Raw genomic sequence first — 23076 nt, forward strand, 5'->3', positions numbered from 1 at the left:
AAGAATTTTAAAACCGCGCGATACTCAATTTTATCCATTTCAAGGGATACAGACAACACTTTTGCTTCAGACAGCTGTACAAAAATGAACTACTTGGTAGAATGACTTGCAATTTCACATAGATGCTTATGACAGATGTAGCAACGTAGGAAAAAATAATCTTGCCTATAGTATGCTGAAACATTCTCTGGTCGAAAATGTTTCAGAACATCCTTGTGTAATCGAAATATTATTATTATTTGACACCTCCATGGAGTCCAAATACTGATCGAGGGAAGACACCTGCTCTACAATTCGCTCTTCAACATTCCATCACCAACTGACTCAACTATACCAACGCCATCTACCGCCGACTACCACTCGTATTTCCAATGACAATCACAAATATCCATATCCACGGCTGTATTCGAATCCGAATTCTTTTGGCTGGAGAGCAGATACGCTATCCACTCAGCCAATCAGACCGGCTATTTCTTAATTTTTTTTTTTTTAAATATGTCTTTAATTTTTTTAGAAAATATTTTTTAATTTTTTTTAATATTGTTAAAAAAATATGTTTAAAGTATTTCTTATATGGGAAATATTTCTTTTTTTTTCACATATATCCGCGATGAATAACTTTATACCGATTAAAAGTTTCAAAAAGGTAAATATAATCGAAATATTAAATAATATATAAAATATTTCTTAAATTTTTAAAAATATTTCTTTATTCTTTAAAATATTTCTTAATTTTTTTAAAAAATGTTTTTTAAAAGAAATATATTTTTCAAAAATATTTCATTTCTTATATCGGAAATTTTTTTTTTCATATATTTGCAATGAATTTTCTCCGCGATAAATTGTCCCGCGATGAATTGTCGGCGTTGAACTGCCGGACACGCCTCTATTCGGATTACGATTATTCTGTCGGAACACTGGATTGTAACCCAAAATGCATTTTCTGTATTCTTTTCTAACTATGAATGCTTAAGATTTGCACATCCAGAGTATTACATCATGAAATCATCAGTATCAAAGTGGCTCATTACTGTCCATCTCAGTTCACTGATTCCTAAAATCTCAACTATAGTTGTTCTCGTTTCTTATTTTACTAGTCTTGGTATTATCATTGCGTTTTCTGTCATGGTTGTGGTCATAGTTGGAACATATTTAGAATGATTTGGTACTTACTGATGTCGTATTTGCTCTGAAATAACTTGTTCAGTATTTATGTTACCATTTTTTACAAATTTTTAGCATTTTGTGCTGTTTTGGAAGAACGGAGTATCCAGTACACCAGTGAACATAACTGTGGTCATCGTAATTTTGTAATATAAAGTGAATAGACAGGAAGAATTATGTTTGATGACAGTCATTAATTATTTTATGCTATTATTTTTCACTAATTTCTAAAAATAAAAAAAAAATCAATCAAAGAAAATGCCGACCATATATGATTATAGCAAAACAAGATGATTCAACTCATGAATTTCGCAACGTTATCTGGCATTACAAGTTTCTTTATATAAAAAGAATACCCCCCCCCTAACACTTTCATTTTCTTTTGGGTAACACACATTTATCCCAACTTTTAAAAATTGGCAAGTTGCTCCTTCACCTGCTGTTATAGACAGTGCGGTGTGCATTTCTGTGATGCGCTAGATAAAAATGAATTTAAATATCACAAAGAACTACTATCTCTTATTACTTAGCATTTATTAGTTACTGTAACTAGTATGTTTATATGAAATGTATTTCAGCTGTTGAGTTTATGTAGGAGTTTCAGAATTAAATCTCCGGTTCTATCTAGGAGACCAATTCCCGTTTACCTCTACCAAAGATCAATTTAAACAAAAATAATGCAATAAAAACCTAGAAAAATTCATCCTACATAATAACTAGAATCTAAGGCATGCCGTTCTGTAAACTTAGTACAATGGAAGTCACCAGAGGACTATACAGAAAATTACTTGTACGGTTTCATGACATTAGAAGGAGACCCGTGTAGGTTCAATCTAATCACTGACAAGAAGAAGCCTCATAATTACTATTTTGTTTACATATAACCCTAGTTATGGCTTCTAAGCAAGATCCAGAACAGTGGTTTTAACTTGTAGTTTTAGGCTTGTAAGCATAACTCCCTTATCTTGGATCGACACAAGTATTCAAACAATTCGATGGTGGTGATGTTTCTGTGCAAACACATATATTGAAGCCTTTGGCTCTTCATATATTTAGTACAGGATATATTCCATAAAAGACTCATATTAGAACATGAGCGCGACTTAAATGAAGGACAGCTTTAATGGTTTAAGAAGTCATGCAATTTCCATCCTTAAAGTGTGTGATTGAAAACGGTCCGCAAACCACGATGCTACAGAGTATGGAACGAATTTGAACTCTCAGCTGAAAACCGCCTGTCTCAAGCAAGTAGAGGGCACAGTGCTGATAAAATAGCACTTATATTGGCGATGAACGCCTAATAAAGGACATTAACAGCAGAAGACTTAAGAAAAGATCACGAGATTCAGATAATCTAAGGGGATTGTCCTTTGGTACTCAAACTCAGCATGCACTTGCAAATATAAGCCGCTAGAAAAACTAGGCCTTAAGGTTCAAAGGCTGTAAACTTCGCTATTTTGTTTTTATTACAAGCGCAAAACGATTACATAATAATATTAATTAAATGTTTGCTCTACGGGGATATCGCACAATCAAAGCCATATTGGGGTAGGCGCCGTACCTTTTTATAAGCTATGGCGCCTACTCCAATATGGCTGAACGAGCGCCCTTATTAAGCGACGCCGTGAAGCAGGCTGCCTCTATGCTGCACCCTGTCAGCGGTGTAGATAAAGTTATTATACGGCATCCCACAAGGAGTCTGGAGACTCATCATGGGAGATTTATTTAAATAATAAGTTGGGAAATTCACCTGTTCAGATACAGCTACCACTTTATTATAAAACCTAACCAAGAATTCCCTTCACTACTTTTGCAATGCTTTATGATCTTCAGATCTCCCTTAACTATCACCCTCAGATTACTGTGTATATTGCAGAGGAAGCAAGTAAAGGTCGACCAATAAATACATTTCATTTTATCTTCTCTTGCTAAAGCACATGGTCTCACGCTTGTCATTGTGTCTATTAATGTTGATGTCCCGTGGAGGTAAAAGGACAGAGAATATAAAGCTTAGAAGTATTCTTTATCATTTAGATGATTTTTGGAAAAGTGAGCCTGCGTTGTTTAAATTACTGTGCAAGATACCATATGCATTGTAGATGCCATTGTTATCGGTCATCCTTCCTACTGTGATGCTATTAAAACCTATCGCATAGGCCTAGAAAAAACGAGCAAACTAAGCAGGGCCCTTCATTGACATGAATTAGCTGGAATTTCGCTAGACCGATATGGTCTTGCTGATTCAGCAGCTTTTCTGAGAGTAATTTCCTCTGATTATCAACTGGTCATCTTTTCTGACGAAATGATTTTCAGATTCAGGGTCTCCTACTCAAGAAACAAAATATATTTGCTGCACACAAATTATCAACATGATCTCGTTCGCAGCGGGATCATAGTGGGAAAAACAAATATTCTTACAGAGTTTGATAAAGGGTTCATTGTGGGTGCCTATCTGGCTGAAGCAACGATTCTGAAAATAGCAGAACTGACTTGGTTTCTCAAAACGTGAGATATCTGGTATGTTTAATCAGTGGCAAAATAACCCAGTTTGCTTGTCTAAGAGACACCCAAATACACACACACACACACACACACATATACACACATATACAGTATATATATATAACACTGTCACCTACAGTTGTTATAATTTAGCATACCGTAAATTCATCGAATTCATCTAGATTTTCGATCTTGAAAGTACTGTTTGGTTTCAAAAGCAGCTTTCATCATTTGTCATTTTTCTTTTACTTAAAGAAAATGGTATTTTTTTAATAGGAAAAAAACAGATCTGGACGGAAATACGCGTATTATAAGAATGACGTTATTTACGAAATTATTAAGCTCAAGCCAGAAAAGTTACAAGTCTTGTAGGGAAAATCAAGTCTAAATATGAAAAGAAACTGGCTCTGCATGCTGAGGATCCTAAAGAATTATGTAATTATTCTGAAAGTAAAAAAAGAAAAAAAAATGATTGTGAAAGAATGACCCTACCGAATGCGGATGGTATGTGGCTGTAGAAGCAGAAGATATGTTCACCTAATGAGCTCCCAGTTTGCTAAGAGCAAAACTGGATAAGCGATGATATGGAGCATGATGCTGTATTTACATTAATGAAGTGACTCAGGTGTATGAGAAGATTTTAAAATAAACTGCACATGAATTCATTCATTCATCTCGTATGGTGATTCAACGACCGTGAGCCCCTTTTATGGGTAGGTACTGCACGGACCCGACATAGCTGACAATTCAGACCTATGGCTAAAGGGATTGTCTTAAGTATTCCTGCTGTATCTGTGTGTGTTCACGGGGCCGGTTTGCCTGCTTGCGGGATGAAAAACCCCAGATAAACTGGGGAAAAAACCCTGCTGTCCACGCCCAAGACCGGCTAACTTAGCTATAGCTGAGGAAGTTCCTGAAGCTTCTCAGTCGTCGACGGGATTCGAACCCAGGACACTCCTTCCCCAGGCATATGGTTGCGAAGCGCACAGCCACTTGGCTAACCGCGCGGACTGCATATGAATTCGGGTTATAGATGCTGATGGGATTTTAGTACGGTTGCTAAGGGAGTATTCCGCAAAATTGGGTGTGCCCTTGACCTAGATATATAATTTGAGTCTCAGAACAGGGACGATTTCACAGGAGTGGAAAGAATGTATAACAATCTCATTGCATGAGCGTGGTCTAAAGACTGATGTATCTAAACGTAGACCAATCAGTATGCCTGGCGTGGTTATGAAGATTTTGGAAAAATAAATTTATAAGATTTTGGAAAAGAGTATAGTTTGCAAAGAACGGCATGACTTTACTAGGGGAAGGTCATGTTTTATTAAGTGACTCACGTTGTATGAAAAATGTTACAGTTGAATTAGACAAAGGGAATGAAAAAACTGTGATATTACTGGATTTTGCTAAGATTTTTGATAAGATATAACATGGAAGGCTGCTGCATATAAGTTGTGGATTATGGGAAGACTGGAGAATAAACGATTAGTTTGGATATGATGATGATGGGTAATTGACAACTATCAAAAAGTGGTTGTTGTTGTTGTTGTTGTGGGGGTGAGTCTGCAAGAATTAAGATAAAAAGTTGTGGATCTCAGTGATCAATTCTTTGTCCATTTTTTCAGTCGATATATTAATGATAATTAGAGTGATCTGAATAGGTTGGAATCGTGAGCAAGAGAAAATCGATGCCAGCTCAATTAGCAAACTTAAAACTATGTATTTTGGTGTGGTGAGGTCTACAATAGCAAATCATATTTGTGGAGTCATTTTAGAAGAAATTGATTAGAACAGGGATTTTGGAGTTTTAGTACATAGTAAGTTGAAGTTCTAGGGCTATATAGCAAAGATTGCGGATACAACTCAAAGGATAATTGGAATATCGAAATGAACATTGACATGAAAAAATAATGAAGGTCATGTTTCCTCTTTACAATGCTCTGATACGACCTCATCGGGGCTATTGTGCGCAGGTTTAGTCTCATCTTTTCTATGGTGATAAATTCAGTGGAGAGAGAGAGAGAGAGAGAGAGAGAGTGCAAAGAAGAGTGTTAAAGATGATATTGGGGCTGTCGAATGTAGATTATGAGGAAACCAAGAGAAAGAGAGGTAGATACTTCTACATTATATAATTTTTTCATTTTATTGAGGTTAGAAAGAGGACGAGAAGGTATGGAAGTTGAGGACGAATGCAGTGAAGAAAGAGTTGAGAGCTAGAATGGCTCGCGAACTTGTCTATTACTAACCAGAAGGAGGAGAATTTCGATAAACTGCCATTCCTGAATTGCGACAGCAAAGATGCCTGAAGATTCTACAGTTACTTTAAGATGATACATCTCCATATCGCTTATCCAGTTCATCACTTACTGTAACATTATTATTATTATTATTATTATTATTATTATTATTATTATTATTATTATTATTATTATTATTATTCGTGACACCTCCAAGGAGTCCGAAGACTCATCACGGGAGGACACCTACTACAACTGTCTCCACCACTACACCGAACCTCAACTACCAATCATCTCCATCAACGCCATCCACCGCCCACCACCACCACAACTAGTATTTTTTTGTCTGTAAATTGCGTGTGTTCTGAAGGGCCGATTTGTCTGTATGCGGGATGAAAAACCCGCGTTAACGGGAGGGAAAACTCTGCTACCTCCGTATGAGATCGGCTAATTCACCTTCGATTGAAAAAGTCCGCATAAAGATTCCTCTCGTCACGACGAGAATCGAACTTAGGTCTGTTCCAATCGAAGGGTGCAACGTACCATCGTACTTCCAATGGCGCTACGGAGGCATTATTTCAACAACAAAAGTCGATAGTGATTCGTTTTCAACCGTACAACAACAACAGCCTTTTTTACGGCATAGAACCACTTGAGCTTTCTCCATGCGTTGCACATGTCGTGTATAAAACATTACCTTAGCTAAAAGGTTTCAGCAAGTAGTGATTGCTAAAATCGTTTTAGGTAAGGTTAGGTAAACCGTTTTAAGCGATTGCGATTGATGAAATTTTTTGTTGTTACCATTTTATTATTTTACCGAAATAGCACTGAAATAGTAATTTCAATGTTTTGTGTATCTGGAGAATTTATTATTTTTATGAATAAAGCAGTCTTATTATCGCTCCACTCATTTGTGATCAACGTTCGGCGCTAGACATTATTACGGCTCATCGTTTCTTTATGTCCGAAGGAAAAACTTGTGGGCATTAAGTGCTGTGTAAACATTAGTGAGTCAACAATCTGAGAAAATGACAGTGGAATGACCACGCATGAAATATCTGGTGCAATATTTCTGGAATGGCAAAAAAAAAATGAATGTTTGAGATAAAAGAAATCTCATCATGACAATGCACCCGCGCAACAACTGCTATTTTAATCGGATCTCGTGCAGTTTTTGAATGACTTTGGTGATCATCCAAAGCTCCCACAAAAAAAGTGACCTTCAATTCTTAAATGAAAAGGCGCCACACACTAAGTAAAATAATTTTATTTTGTTTATTGTTAAAACGTTACTACACTACGAGAGTTAAATCAGAAGACTTCTAATAATTGGTTATGCACATCTTCCGTAAGGAGAAGATAAATCCTGAAAAAAAAAAAAGTATCTTAATCGACTAATACAAAGAAAAATATAATCATAAAATAATATTAGAAGAAAAATAAAATTACTAAAAATTATCTCTCACAACTAGATCAAAACATCAGTGTTCAATAACCAATCTTTGTTGTAATAACCGTTATATAGACTCGAATCTTGATTTCCTTAAGTAAATTTAAATTTGCTTAAGGAAATCAAGGAAATATTTAAAAGGAAATATCAAGAAACAATAACCTGCATCTAAAAAATTCGTTGGAACATGATAATTCGTTGTATTAATTCACAGCGTAAGTGACTATAAAAAAAAAAAAAAAAACAGAAAGCAGAGAATTGGTATATTTATAATTACAAAAATTCTTGCAAGCATACGATCGATTGATTGCATTCACTATACAAAATCAGCCACAATCCCATTTTCAGCTATTTCTTACAGTTTTTTTTTTTTTTTTTTTCGCAACCATGTGAGAGGGCGCTTTTATTCTTGCTGAAAACCAAACGATGAAAGATTTCCGTGTAAGTGGAACGAATATATTTTCACTCGTAAATTAAGTTTTTCGCCAAGTGCTTTGAATTTACAAAGTAATTAAATATATGGTAATGTTGTAAACCAATTCGAAGATTTATTTCACTAAAATTATTTCATAAGATATCGTAATTTCTATGGGAAATGAATGTAAGTGAATAGTAAATATCAAAGCGAGTTAAACTTGATTTAATGTCATAATTTTCAGTTCGTTCGTATTTTAAAAATACTACAGGTAATCATTCATGGAAAGTTAGTAACAGTTTACTCAGAAGGGGAGCCAAGAGCAAATTTTTCTCATGGTGAGTGAAATGTTGGGGGGCGGAACATCACTGAATGAGTTTAAGGATGTGTATTAAAGGCTTTGTGTGAGCTAGATAATTTACAACTATCATGATCTGATAGTTGTAAATTATTATAAGTTGTTGACAATAATATAAATAAGCTCATGTGATGTATGTAGAATGGACCTCCCTTGAGAGTTTTGGAACCCATGGAGGTAAAAATGGAATAATAATAATTATTATTATTATTATGTTTATCAAAATTCTTATTGCAAATTCTTTTTATTTTTAGCTTACTTTTCAAAGTACGTATCTTTAAAATTTACAAGTGGTTTTCTTTATTCTTGGTTTCTAAGTACATACTCTTAATTCATCTTCTACAGTTTTTTTTTCTTTTTCTTTTTGGAAAAACAAATTGTTGGAAGATACATGCGGTTTTGTAGTACACAAGTTGATAAACATTCTTGAATAAAATTTCTTTCCCAAATTTGATGGATGTGAAGATCTTATAGTGGTGGACAAATGTTTAAGTAAAACTTAGATGAATAAATGGCTAATTGCTAAACAGACATAACATGGAACTTGTTCTAGTCTCTTCAGGCCTCTCCACACTGGACAATGAATCCAGCCTATTACCTAAAAACATTCCTTAATGCCCACCCATGTCACGGGTGGGCATTAAGGGATTTGAATCTACATTCAGTAGGCTAGAGACTTGATATGCTTCAAAAAAAAAAAAAAAAAAAAAAAAACTGATTCTCACCAAAGAAAGGTTGTAAACCTACCTATAATATATTAATACTGTGGGTTTCCTGATGATTTTTTTATAATTATTTGTATGCTCGCATTAATTTTTACCTGGTCTGGAAACGCTGGTCTAAAGACCAAACATGGGACTTTTTCAAGCCAGTTTACGCCTCCAGTATTTAGCGTGGCAGCAGTCTCACACTGAATGATGAACTTCATCACTCACCATCTAAAGACAATCCCAAACATTTTTTTTTTTTTTTTTTTTTTTTGGCGGAATTCAAACCGTAGCCTCTCGGTGGGAGAGCGGATACGCTAACTACTTGGCCAACCACTTGCGCCAGATTATTTAGCCCTTAGCCCACCAACGTACTAATCTAGGTTTACTCCCTTTCATTGGTGAGATTCATATAAAAATAGTACGCTATAACGGCAGCCAATACAGGTCACTACATTCATCCATCTATGAATTGATACGCGAGGTTCAACTGCGTATCATAAAACCAAATTAAATAATGCGAGTACTAAAAACATGCGAAAAAAAATCACTAATTATGTGTGTTACTACACAATAATTATATTATATACAGGGTGTCCCAAAATTCACGCAAGATTTATATTTAGCGCCATTTGTGCGGTAAAGTGTTGCCAACGAGAAAAAAAAGAGAGCGTGACAGCTGACAGTTCAGGGTTATTAAAAATGGAGCGCTACACGAAAGAACATCGCATTTTCATTGTTGAGCAATATTTTAAAAATAATGAAGGTTTGGCAGCTACAGTTCGCAATTTTCGTACAAAATATGGTCGGAATAGTGATTTAACTTCATCAACTGTGAAAATATTAATTAAAAAATTCAAGCAAACTGGATCAATTAGTGATCTTATACACTCTGGCCGTCCTTCAACAAGTCGTTCAACAGAAAACACCGAAACAGTTCGTAAGAGTGTTGCTGAGAGTCCAGGAACATCAATTCGGCACCGTGGTTTTCAATTGGGCATTTCGAGAAGCTCTCTACAGCGTATTCTCACGAAATATTTGCATCTTTATGCTTACAAAGTTCAATTGACTGAAGAACTGAAGCCTACTGACCACACACAGCGAAGAGAGTTCGTTGAATGGATTATGGAACAACAACAAGTGGATGCTTATTTTTCGAACAAAATCATCTTCAGCGATGAGGCTCATTTTCATCTTGATGGCTTCGTTAATCGACAAAATTGTCGCATTTGGGGTTCAGAAAATCCACGAGTGATTGTTGAGAAACAAATGCATCCACAACGTGTCACTGTTTGGTGCGAATTTTGGGCTGGAGGCATCATCGGTCCATTCTTCTTCGAAAATGCTGCTGGTAAGGCAATAACAGTTAATGGTGCTCGCTATCGCGACATGGTAATCCAGTTTTTTGTGCCTAAATTGCAAGATATGGATGTGGACGACATGTGGTTTCAAAAAGACGGGTGCCACATGCCATACAGCCCGAGAAACAATTCAATTACTGCATGAGTCATTTCCTGGTCGTGTAATTTCCCGTTTTGGTGATCAGAATTGGCCCCCCAGATCATGTGGCTTAACGCCGTTGGACTTTTTTCTTTGGGATTGTTTGAAGTCTAAGGTTTATGCCAACAAGCCCACGACCACCCACGCCTTGAAGGAGGAAATTGAGCGCTGTATCAACGAAATTCAGCCACATTTATGCAAAACGGTCACGGAAAATTTGGACAAAAGAGTGCGTACGTGCCAGCAAAGCCGTGGAGGCCATTTACCCGATATGCTATTCCATGTATAACCCTATACTGTATACTTTATGAATCAATAAGAAATTACAATTTTTAATTAAAACCTGTGTTTTCTATCAAAATTACTTCTTGCGTGAATTTTGGGACACCCTGTATAATATAAGCTAAGAAAGAAAATTAAATTTTAAGGGAAACATACTTTATTTAGTTTTTATCATCTTTTTAACAGCAAATTATTTGCATTTCGGTGAATTATTACAAGTAGGCTATGATATCAATAATATATATTCACTTATACTACTTACAACATGAGATGCACACGTCAGACCATCTGTGCATGGGCAGTATTCGTACTTCTTCAGGGGAAGTCGTCCCATGTAGCAGATCTCGCCTGAAAAAGATATTTGCGAGTTAATTTGTTTGTTAGTGATAAAGGCCTTTCGTCCTTTTTTGACCTTAGACTGATTTCAAACAGTCGTCCTGTCAAAAAAGTAAAAAATTCGTTGAATGATTTGTTTCTCTTCTTGCTTTTTTTACGTACTCCCTTTTTTCCTCACAGTTTTTTTTTAAGTCTGTGTGATTTGATTTCCATAACAACAACAACAACATATATTAAACAGGCCTTCATATAACTTTAGTAGATATTGTTTACCATTATAACGTCTGCTTTTATTAAACGTATCGCTTACTATCATCGGCAGTTGTAGAAAACTAAAACTTTGTTGATATATCCCAATGATTCATAAGTTAAATTTTTTTTTTCTTTTTATTTCCGAGTTTCTGATGCTTGTTCGAGAGATGCTTCCAGATTGCCGTGACAACAGATTGGGGGGGGGGGGGGGAACATCTCCGTTATTCCTGCCAACAGTACTGTTTACTAACGTCATACATCACGTTCTGTTTATTCCGGGACAATTTACTATGCATCTGAACTAACGAGTATTCCACGCAATTAGTCTGCGGGCCTCTTTAATAGCTTCGCTCATTTATATCGAAGAACGCCTGTAGTGATTAATATTACATCCAGACGGCATTTTAGGACTGCCATATATGCAGAACCATCAATTAGTCTGTGAAAGCAACTGACATCGAGGATAAATCTTTGTCTGTCAGGGTCAGATTTATCCTCGATCCAATCCAATCCAACACAGAGAAACTTGCAGAAGCAGAACCAGGAATAAACGAAAGCTTTCTGACCTATGGAATTCGTGCAACAAAGCCATTACTGTAAGTGAGGGAAATCCCGAGAGAATCACCATGCGAAGAAACACAGAAAATGCACAAAAGGAATGAGAAACAATCATTCATTTCTGACACTTGAACGTCCTTACATGTGGAATTATATGTGAGAAAGCGATCTCTTCCTATCATTGGTAATAGTAGCATAAAATGTAGCCCATGTAGCATAAACAGACGAATGCGTCTATTTATGATAAGGCCAACACGAATGGCCTTAGCATATCGACTGATCTTGGTATTTCGCTGTGACACCTCAATGTGACAGTGGAAGTCAACTATCTATGAACGTGACTGCTCGTTCTTTACCGCATAATTGGTGGGTAATAGATGCAGATCAAGCAACGCAGTAAGCCGATGAACCAAAGATATTACAATTTTGTATTCCTGGCACCATTCCTGAAATATAAGCCATACGGGGCATTCCTACAGACTTACGAGATGTGTAGGTCTGCATGAATGGATGCAGCTGATCTGCAACAAATTTTAACAATTATATTGAGGACAAGCATCGTTTAACTAGTATCCGGAACTAAATATGTCCTAGAAAAATGTACTTCCAACTATTGAACTCCGTACTATCCCATGGAGTACAATATTCCCAATAAACACAACGTACTGCGATTGGCTATCGTAGTCTTCTATCATCTGATTGGAAAGAAGCCTCCTGCCGTATCTCAGTTGTGAACTTCAAAAGGCTTACGAATCCACAAGGAAGATGGTTTCTAAACCTTTTTCCAGAAGGACTTGTGTAGTGTAGCTCCTTGAATTTATAAGGACGGACTTATGAAAAGTGGTGTATGGTGGAATCGTTGCTGTTATAGCTTTTTAAATGGGGGAAGTGGCCCTTTATACAATAAAGAACCTTTTTCTATAAGGATAAAGGGTTGAATTAACATATTTCATATATTTCTTTAAAGTTCAAGATATTAAAGAGAGAGAGAGAGAGAGAGAGAGAAGCTTGGCGTAGCAACTTTAATCATGCGCTTTTTGGAACAAGATCGCGAAAGAGAATATTATTAATAATGAATGATCTTACCTGCTGTGGATAAACTGGTGCAAGCAAACTCTATCTTGTACCTAGCACAACACGATTCATTTCTGTTGCATTCCGCATTTTTGTTGCAAGGTTTCCCAACGAAATAGGCAGACTGCAAGTAAAAGGAAATTATGGACTGCATTTATTTCTCTTATTAACAGTACATTACTATTAATCAGAGTGCAAGTACTCTGAAATTGAACTGACCACACTTCAGATAGCAATGATTTGATCAGGCCCCTCGTACAAAACAGGGGCAAGATATTTCTATCAAAAATAACTGACTTGGTTTATGATCTCGTAAACGGAACACCAGTTCTAAATTCGAATAAGTTGCCTGGCAAACTAGGAAAGTCTTGAATGTGTGAGGCTCAACTGTCAGAGGGACTCCACCTAACATTTTTTACCTAAAAATTGCCACAAAGTTAGATAATTGGACAATAATGCAGAAAACATAAGTTGACAATTTCTTCACTTCAGAAAATTAGTTTCATTCTTCGCAATTAATTGACTAGCACAGAAAAGTACTTGTTACAAAGTATAAGAAAGTATCGAAGTAATAAAAATTTCGATTTTATCACGAGCAACTAGAAAATATTTTTTATTATTTTTTATTTATTTTATTTATTGATTTGTATTTTTATTTGTTTGTTTATTTTTATCTTTATTATTTATTTATTTATTTGCTACAGAATGCTCATCATCGTACCAGAAAAGCGTGAACATCAGTTATCGCAAAGTATAACATAGATTTTTTTTTTCTTTAAAAAAAACGAACTTTGTAATAACGAGACTTTGGAAATCATTGATTTCTTGGTTTGTGAAATTATAGGAAGTTTTATATCCTTAGTTTTAAGTAATCAATTTGTGCAGAAAAATCGTTTAAAAATATTTCAAATGATAAAAAATTAGATTGCAATATTTTTTCTTTCGATAATTTCAAGGTTGTGTAGTCTCGTACTAAAAAATAATCTCAGTGCAATGTTATTAGACATACGAAATGTTTTTTCGAAATATTTGAAATTAGATTCGCAAAGATTTGTTAATTTGTTATTAAGCTCTTTGTTTCAAGAAACCATGTAAAAAAAAAAAAGACATGTTTACTCTTATCGTGGCATTGCTGTTCGTCATAAAATTGTATTCTCATAATTCGTGCAAATGATCCACCTAATACTCGTCCAGCAACGAATTCTTATAACAGCCAGTATCTTTGGTAAACTGATCTTAGTCTGGTAAAAAATACGGAAATGGCTGTCAGATCAATTCGTGGTTATCAAAATGAAAATATAATATGAAAGGATGATGTTGATCAATGACGATGGTAGAATGATAACCACTGAGGAGGATGTAGAGATGTTAAATGAACATTTCATTAAGGTATTCCATCCTTGTGAATGTGACATCACGCAGAACTTGAGACCGGCGGGAAACCACTGATGGTGAGTGAGCAGGAGGTATATGCGGAATTGAGTAAACACAGTAGCATACTTAGATTTTACAAATGCCTTAGATTGCCTCATAATAAGCTGGTAATATGTGGAGTTGGACAGTGGATTTGTGCGTTTGAATGGAGATCAGCTGTCTGATATGTATCAGCAAGTTGTGTGTGGAGGAGCAATATTCCAGAAAAGGAGTCACTAGTGATGTGTCCCAGGGGTCTGTTTTGGGGCCATTGTTGCTAACCTGGACGGCCTGGTGGTTTTATCGCCCGGTGTGAGACCACCTCCCCACTTAGTGGAGGCCTGAAGTGGCTTGAAAAAGTACCATGTTTGTTCTCTACACCAGGATTTCCAGACTTCGTAAAAAAAAATAAAAAATACAAATATATATAAAATCAACATAATAAATAAAATGGGGAAAAATCCTTAGCCCTCCCACGGTACGAATGTACTATAGGTTTATAATTAAACCTTTAGTGAGTGGGACCAACATAAAAAACAATAATTTTATAAAGGCTTTGAATGATGATATACGAGGTCTGACACAGAAAAAAACAAGGCTGTGCCTGTATCTCTTTTTATTTAACAAATTGAGAAAATCAACTGAGATCGCCTTCAAAATAGTTCCCTTCTGGGTTGACACGCAGCTGCATACGGTGCTGCCAACGTTCAAAGCAATTCTGCAGATCATTTTCTGAAAGGCTGTTGAGGATATCCGTCGTTTTTGTTTTCACATCTTCTACCACCAAAAAATGGGTTCTTTGGGAAGAGGTAGAAGTCGCAGGGAGCCAGGTCTGGCGAATAGGGTGAGTGCTCGAGCACAGTGATGTTGCGATTAGCTAAAAACCTTCACAGACAAAGCGTTGTAGGCTGGCGTTGTGGTGGTGCAAAATCCAACCGTTTCTCCACAATTTTGGTCGTTTCTGTCTCACGCGCTCGCGCAATTTCATCAAAACTTCAAGGTAATACTGCTTATTAATCGTCTGGCCGCTGGGAATCCACTCTACCATTACAATACCCTGAACATCGAAGAAAACAATCAACATGAACTTAGAACGACTCGTGCGTGGTTTTTTTTTTTTTTTTTTTTTTTTTTTTTTTTTTTTTTTTTTTTTGTCTTGGAGATGTTGTGACTTCCACTGCATTGATTGTCGCTTGGTTTGCCGATCATACGTAAATATCCAAGTTTCACCACAAGTAATCACCGAATTCAACAAATCTGGTTCATCCTTAATGCATTGCAAAAGGTCCAAACACAGTTACTTGCGACATTCGTTTCGTTCATCTGACAACATTTTTGCACAAACCTTTTTCATGTTCAATTCTTCCGTTAAAATGCGTCGAACACTTTCCCCCTGTCCAAATGAACCTTCTGTCTTTTCGAATCACATCTCGCACTTTTTTAGTGTTGTCATCGGTAACTGCTGTGCGTGGGCGGCCTGGGCGATCATCATTTTTCACGCTTTCTCTGCCTTCCGAAAATCATTTGTGCCATTCAGAAACGCGTGCACGAGACATGCACTCTTCACCGTAAGCCTCAGTCAATAAATGAAAAGTTTCAGTTGCGGATTTCTTCAGTTTCACAAGAAACTTGATGTTAACTCACTCTTGCACTCCAGCATTTTCCTACCGAGGGTAAAAAAACGTCTCTTCCCAAGCTTTGCAGATGATGCGAAGTTGGGGAGAGTTAGGAAAAGAGCGGATGTTGTAGCCTTGCAAGAAGATTTGAATGGACTGGATGACTGGACGAGTGAGTGCGGCTTACAGTTCAATGTAGCAAAGTGTAAGGTTTAAAATGAGGAAGCAAAGATGAGACGTAGAGTATATGATTGGTGGAGATATCTTAGACAAGGTGGAAGAGAGAAAGATCTGTGGGGGAATTTTGCTAAAATTGTGAGGGCACACCGAATAATGACAATAATGAGGAGAACACTGACATGTAGAAGTAAGGATGTTACGATTCCATTCCATAAGGCACATATAATAGATTACTGTCCACAGCTTTGATCATTTGGGTGAAAAAGGATGAGAGATATTGGAAAAGGTTCAGAGACGATTGGCAAACGTGCTTTCTGGTCTCAGGAATGTTGAGGAGGAGATTGAGGGAATGCAAACTGCAGTCCAATAGGTAGGAAGAGGAAGGGAGAGAAGACATGATCGAGACAAAAGTCGGTAAGGAGGTGGAGACGGGGGAAGGAGAACAGGGACCACCTCTGGAAGCTCTATAAGGAATGTGTGTGTGAGCAAGGGGTGAGGAGTGTTTTTTTTTTGTTTTTTTTTTTTGCGTGGAGGGTTGTGGTTGATTGAAATGCATTCTTTGAAAGTGCGGTGAGTACGGAGACGGTGAATTCATTTAGGCCATGGTATGATGTAATAACGTATGTGTGAGAGTGGGACCTCCCGCGACATGAGTCTGTTGGCTCCATGGAGGTCTTATGATAATAATTCCAGGATGCCGCTCTTAAATTAAAAAAAACAGACTTTTAAAGAGTACAGAAATATAGGACTAAAGCTGGAAGCTTCAGTAGTTTTTTTTTGCCATATCTACCTCCGCGATAACTTTTCCTACTCTTTCTCTTTCTCTCTATCTGTCGACAGTCAGAATCTCCGTAGCTCAGTCGGTATAGACGAATCCCTTTCGTCGGAAAGACCTGAGTTCGATTCCCGTCAGTGATGTGAGTAACTTTTATCCGGTCTCTTTCGACGAAAGGTGAGTTAGCCGGTCTCATACGGTTTCACCGGAAACTCGGGTTTTTCGTCCCCCAGAACAGGCAAACCGCTCTCGTGAATACACACACGGATCTACAGTCAAAATACACACTTAGAAGTCCCTCACTGGAGCGCACAACTTCAACCGGTCCAAAGGGACGAATGAGGAAAAGTTAGGAGGAACCCCACACGACAACAACAACAACAACATTTATCGACAGTCTGTTTTTGTTTTAGGCTTACACGTAGATCCACACCGTATTCTGCAGTCTTTCGAAATCAGAACTGAAGAAATAGGATGATTAATCCTTATTTCCATAGTTTCCTATGTCTATGTATTGCGTGCGTTTTTCTGGCTAGTTTACCTGTTTTGCGGGATGGAAAAAACCTGTGTTTCCGGGAGAATATACCTTTCCACTTTGTACCCTCGGTTGAGACCGCCTAACTTATCTTCAGATGAAACACCGTGATAAAGCATCACATCCTAGACGAAATTCGAACTCAAGTCTCTCTAGCCAAAGGACATCGTAAAAACGAAATGAGCTACGGAGCCTCCATGTAATTATCTCCTCTATAATATAAAATGATAAGCCTTTTTTTTTGTAACGTTTTTGTGTCACGTTTTTTGTCAAGTTATTTGAAACGTTTAGAAACTCAGGGGCTACCCTGAGTGTCGAGTTTTCAAAACTCGAGTCATCAGAATTCAAGGGAGAACCGGCCTACCAGTCCGGAACTCGAGGGGGTTGGACGCCATAGGCGCCAGTGGGCGGAGCCCCCTAGTATAATATAATGTAATAATATATTCTATATCCAGCTTTTACTTTTTAATTTATTATTTTTTTAATGATATGATGATTCAGTACATTAGTGCTACATCCAGGTCGAACACAGAGAAGGAACCTGTTAATGTTCTTTTTGAACTGCTGTAGTCCTGGATGAAGAGATAGAGTGAAAAGGAAAGAAAAAAGCTTGGTAAGTTTGTATTTAGATTATGACCTTGTTTGTACCTGGACTGGCTTCAATGCAGATTGAGTTCTAATTATTGGAAGGGCGATTTGCCAGTTTTGCACTGATTTATATCGATACAAAACTGTATATCATTTCTGCGCTTGATCTATAGATAGTGCTGACTTTTGACGGGTACTTCTGGCGTTTCTTGGTTATATTTTTGATTTTTAAGAAAGAAAAAAAAAACATATCATAATTTCTGGGAAAATTATTAAATTAAATTATTTAACTCGCTTGTAAGCATAAACAGTACAAGACCAATTGTAGGATTTTCAGAACATTAAAATGTTCTGAAAATCCTATAAGTTTTTTCTGCTGATTGGGAAACCTTGGAATAGTTATCAAAACTTGCACAACTTTAATCTTCCCCCAAAATGAAGTTTTACCTTCAATTAAAAAAAAAGTATGATGGTGATCATACATCACATCAACTTGATGATGATTTATATTAATGGAGAGGTCAAGGTGGTCGTGACGGATAAGGCATAGCGATAAGCCTTCGAAATATTTGATCATGTACTGAATGCAAGAATGAAAATATTTACACGAATAAATGAAGGAAAATTATTCTGGCAAGTATTTTAGACATTCCTATAGATTCGTTATAATGGAATGAGCAATACTTACGATACTCCAGAAAAGGACAGCTACACACAGAACGTGAAAGGCGAACTTCATCGTTCTTTGTAGAAACGCTGGCCTTGCGCTACTAGAATATGCTACTGCCTGGTTTCTGTGAGACAAACCTGCACGACCGGTGAGCACTACACTTGTTTATATTACATAAGTGCATGTGCTTTAAAAAATAATTTAAAAAAAATTGCCCGGAGTACTGGCTCTCAGCACCACCTATTTCCTTTGACCGGAAATAAAGGATACGTTCATGACCGCGAAAACATTTGAATCGACACGGCAAACAGGCATGAAGATCCGGTTTCCTGACATATAGAGAAGTGCACTCAGTCCGAGGGCTAAGACACTCCCCATAAATAAATAGAACCACCTGTTTACACGATCGGCTTAAGGTGTCTAAATGTATTTCAAAGAACTATTATTATTTTATGTCTAAATATGGACAAAAAGTTTCATCACCTTGTACAGAATTTAAGTACTGTTTGGTCATAGTCGTTCCCCTGATAACGAGGAGAGGGGGTTGGCAAAAAAGATATTAGAATTCTTCCAAAGAAACTGCAATTCAAGCACTAACGACAAAGTTTCATTAATGAATTTAGCGACCTATAAGACGGTCATCGTGAGGGAAATTGCGTTCTTAATTGAAAAATTTAACCCTAATTATGAAGAACTCTTTCAAGGAAATAACAACAGCAAAGCAAACATGTCAAACAGATGTCTAGTTCCAAAATGATCAATGGAAAAATCGTTTATCAAACGAAGTCTCTAAAAATAAAAATTATATTTCTGTTTAGCAAGATTCAATGATCGCATGTTTCTGTGCATAGAACGAGATTGTCAACTTCAAAATATATTTAAGGAAAATTATATGTAAAAAAAAAAGAAAGAAATCTCTGAGATATAAACAGACAATAAAGGGTAATTATTTTCTAGTTTAATTTTATTTCACTGCTTTACGAGACGATTTCTGCAGATCTAGAGGAGCCCAGGGCATGTTTTGCATGACAGGTGCCATTCCAAAGTTTCCCAAACTCCGTGGTCCCCCCCCCTTTTTTTTTAATATAATTTAATTAGTAAATTGATAACTTTTATTCTTATTAATATTTTTTGTTATATGAATTTTTCTAAAATTTCTGCATGTAATAACCAAAAAAATTAATTATCACACCTGTACAGAAACACACGCACACCCTACTTAACGATAGTGAAGGCAGTTACAGCTCAGCTGGAATGCAGCGGTGTCATTTGTATGCGGCGTCGGTTTGTTGACGACGTTCTACTATTTCTGTGTTTAGAATCACTGCCAGATTTTCGCATAATCTACACAAGGTACAACTTAGGGCTTCACATCATTATGAGCAGTGGAGGCTCGTGGCTGGAAATCGTGGGGATGCTGTAACTTTCGAAATATACACACTGTAAGTACAGTGTAGTGTTTGAATAAAATATCAAAATTATAGTAAAAATTAAAAAAAAAATTAAACATGAAAAAATATTGTTTATTATCGATAAAATTATACAGTTTGGTATAATTCAAAATTATTTAAAAATAAAATCTATTATCATAACCCCAATAATGTTCCAAAATAAAAACTATAACAAATGTTATGTCTTTAATCGTAATGTCCAAATATTTAAAGAGACGGAGTAAACACGATAAGCACTACGAACACTCTACTACTGGCGCAAACTGCATATAAACAACAGTGGAACTGCGCGACGGACAGTGCCGCATTACGCTAATAGCTCGCATCTCACTATGACGTGCATGTGCTTGCGCGCGTAGCAATATGGCACTGTGGTAAACACAGTGCTGCTAGCGTCCTTCGCCCTCCTAAGTGCTACAAGATGGATTATTATTATTATTATTATTTATACAAAATAAGAGCATTGTATAGGATTATTGACGATAAAATTAAATATTACAAGCAAATATAAATAAATTAATAAATATATTTATATATCGAGAAAAATTGGGGGTGCTGCAGTTCGGTAGTGCCTATGCACGAGCCGCCCCTGATTATGAGGGCCTCACAAAAGCTATTAAATCTAAAATTTACTCAATATAGGATGTTTTTTTAAAAGTTATAGCTTAGAGGCTACATCAACTTTAAATATGGTGTTGGTTGTGATTCGCTTTTTTTATTGACCGGATTAAAGTGGGGGGGGGGACTACCAAATCAACAGTTAACTTGTTAACGGTCTTGTAGCAACTATCGTAACTTGTAACAACTTGCGTAAATAACTGAACTTAATAACAGATAATGAAAATATTTAGGAGTATTTCGTGAGAGGCGTTTAGTATGATTTGTTCTTCCGTGATTGGTGTACATAAAAAAAAAAAAAAAGCAAAATCACATAATTCTCTAGTTCATAAATGTTTGCTATATACATCACCATATTCGTTTAAGATTCATCAACTCCTAACCAACCCAAAGTTTTTCAGACAAACGATGTATTCGAAGAAAGTCTAATTCCTGGTGAGCTTGGTAATAATTTATTGACTATTCCCAAGTGCATACTTAAACAGCAACACTTTGCTCACGGCACACATCCGATAATGAGTATTCGCTCCGCAGAAGAATTCAATTTTCCAAGACGACGTCTTCAACAAAGTTCGTCCGCAAATGAATAGCAGACCTGAAATGAATGACTATGAGAGATGCCATACAGCCACAGCTATCAGAGAAAATGTCATCAAACTAGCAGGAAATGGCTGACAATTTCCTATTTCTCGAGACTGCAGCCTAGCAACTACTGAAGTGCAATTGAAAATTAGTAAACAACAGCAGAAGACTTAAGCAGTTCATGTTCGTTGCACTAAACACTTTCGTCTGAATTGCCAAGCACTCCAACTTGCATGTAAGCTTCGTGCAGATACAGAGACGTTTCTGTCGGTGTTGTAGCGGCAAACTAATGTTTGTATCTTAAGTTTAATTGGCAGTGACACATCTGATGGCTCGGTACATCACCTTCGTTATTAACGCAGGTGAGCGGAAACATTTTACTTTTCTCACGGTAATGACTAGTTTTAGGTCGTTATGCAAACTTCTAATGATGGCGAGAGCTTCCGACCAAATTGACAGAGTGATACCTCGTTCGTGTTATATGCAAGAGTCGGTGCTTGCATTAATTTAAATTTATAGTTTCGTTCTCGTGTTCGAGAACGACTTCAAAAAATTTCGTATTAATTAATAAACTTGCGAATTCGTGTAATAAGATTTATGTTATGCGAATAAATCCCACGGATTTGATGTCATATCGAAAATCTGGATTAGACACAAAATAACACGGAACTGGCAGCTTTCAAATAAAACATAAAACTTTTAAACGCTGTTTTGAATATTTATGCTTCGCTACACTTTATCAGATCATAATGCAGAGGAATTAGAAGTTAGAAATTGCAAATAACGAAGTCGACTACGTTATTTGCCATTTCTAACTTCTAATTCCTCTGCCTGATGATTTGATATAGTGTAGCGAACTCAGTCCTCCCAATTTTTGATACAATCTAGGCCATCAATCTAGGAAATCCTCTCCTTCAGCACTTTAATAGAGGTATTAAAGATATTGTTTGATATCTATTAGAGGTATTAACTAACTAATTATATAATCGATTATTCAAACCTTATGCGCCAACTTACCATGTAACAGTCAATCAAATGTTTTTTTGAAAATCCTTGTTTATATCTCTGCATGCTAGTGGACTACACTGGTGGACTTTTGTCTACTAGTGTAGTCATCTTATTATAAAATGTTGCTAGACAACAACAACAACAAAAACTTCCTTTAAACAAACCCATTTTATCTCCTCTATATAGACACTCCTCGTCTACCCAATTCTGTATCTTCTTCCTAACCATTCCCACCAAAACCTTTAAACTACTCCAGAAATGAAGGGAAAGGCCTGTAATTTAATACCTCTTCCACCATTATACAATGGAACAACCTTGTCCTTTTCCTTGTGGTTTATAACTGACATTTGATAAACAAGTACTTTATGGATATATCTGTACACAGTAGAGCCAGTGAATGGATCCCAAAATGAAGTCTGTCTCAAGTTCCAAGATCGAGTGTACAATGGTATGAATAATAATATCAACACTACCATATTTTGACATAATTAAGATAGATCAGAAATCGCGGTGTATTTACCCATTTTCTGAATGATTTTTAAAATATGGCTAAGGCCCAACGTTCTTCACGTGGAAACATAATTTTAAAAAATACTCTGACCTCTCTGTGAGATCATATCGTTCTAAATATCTTCCTACCTACTCTATCACGTTGCATTTTTGTTAAAGTTTGTCATTATTTAAGAATAATTCCTTACTAATCTTCCAAACGTCAGTCTTACTTTTACTAATAATACTAATAGTTTATAATTGACATTTGGTAAATTAGGTACTTTATGGATACACAATAGCGCCAATAAGT

At 36.4% G+C, this 23076-nt stretch overlaps 1 long non-coding RNA gene across 1 annotated transcript; it reads right to left on the reverse strand.

The window, feature by feature from the left end:
- Positions 1–7239: 7239 nt before the first annotated feature.
- Positions 7240–18706, reverse strand: LOC150107941 (uncharacterized). Its single transcript, XR_016550634.1, has 4 exons — positions 18634–18706; positions 12851–12962; positions 10881–10966; positions 7240–7272 (listed from the first exon to the last, which is right to left on the reverse strand). It is a non-coding gene; the product is annotated as an uncharacterized LOC150107941 (long non-coding RNA).
- Positions 18707–23076: the final 4370 nt, after the last annotated feature.

Source organism: Typopeltis vanoorti, chromosome 3, assembly GCF_054136105.1.
Source record: "Typopeltis vanoorti isolate ZY-2024b chromosome 3, IOZ_Tvanoo_1.0, whole genome shotgun sequence".
Lineage (NCBI taxonomy): Eukaryota > Metazoa > Arthropoda > Arachnida > Uropygi > Thelyphonidae > Typopeltis > Typopeltis vanoorti.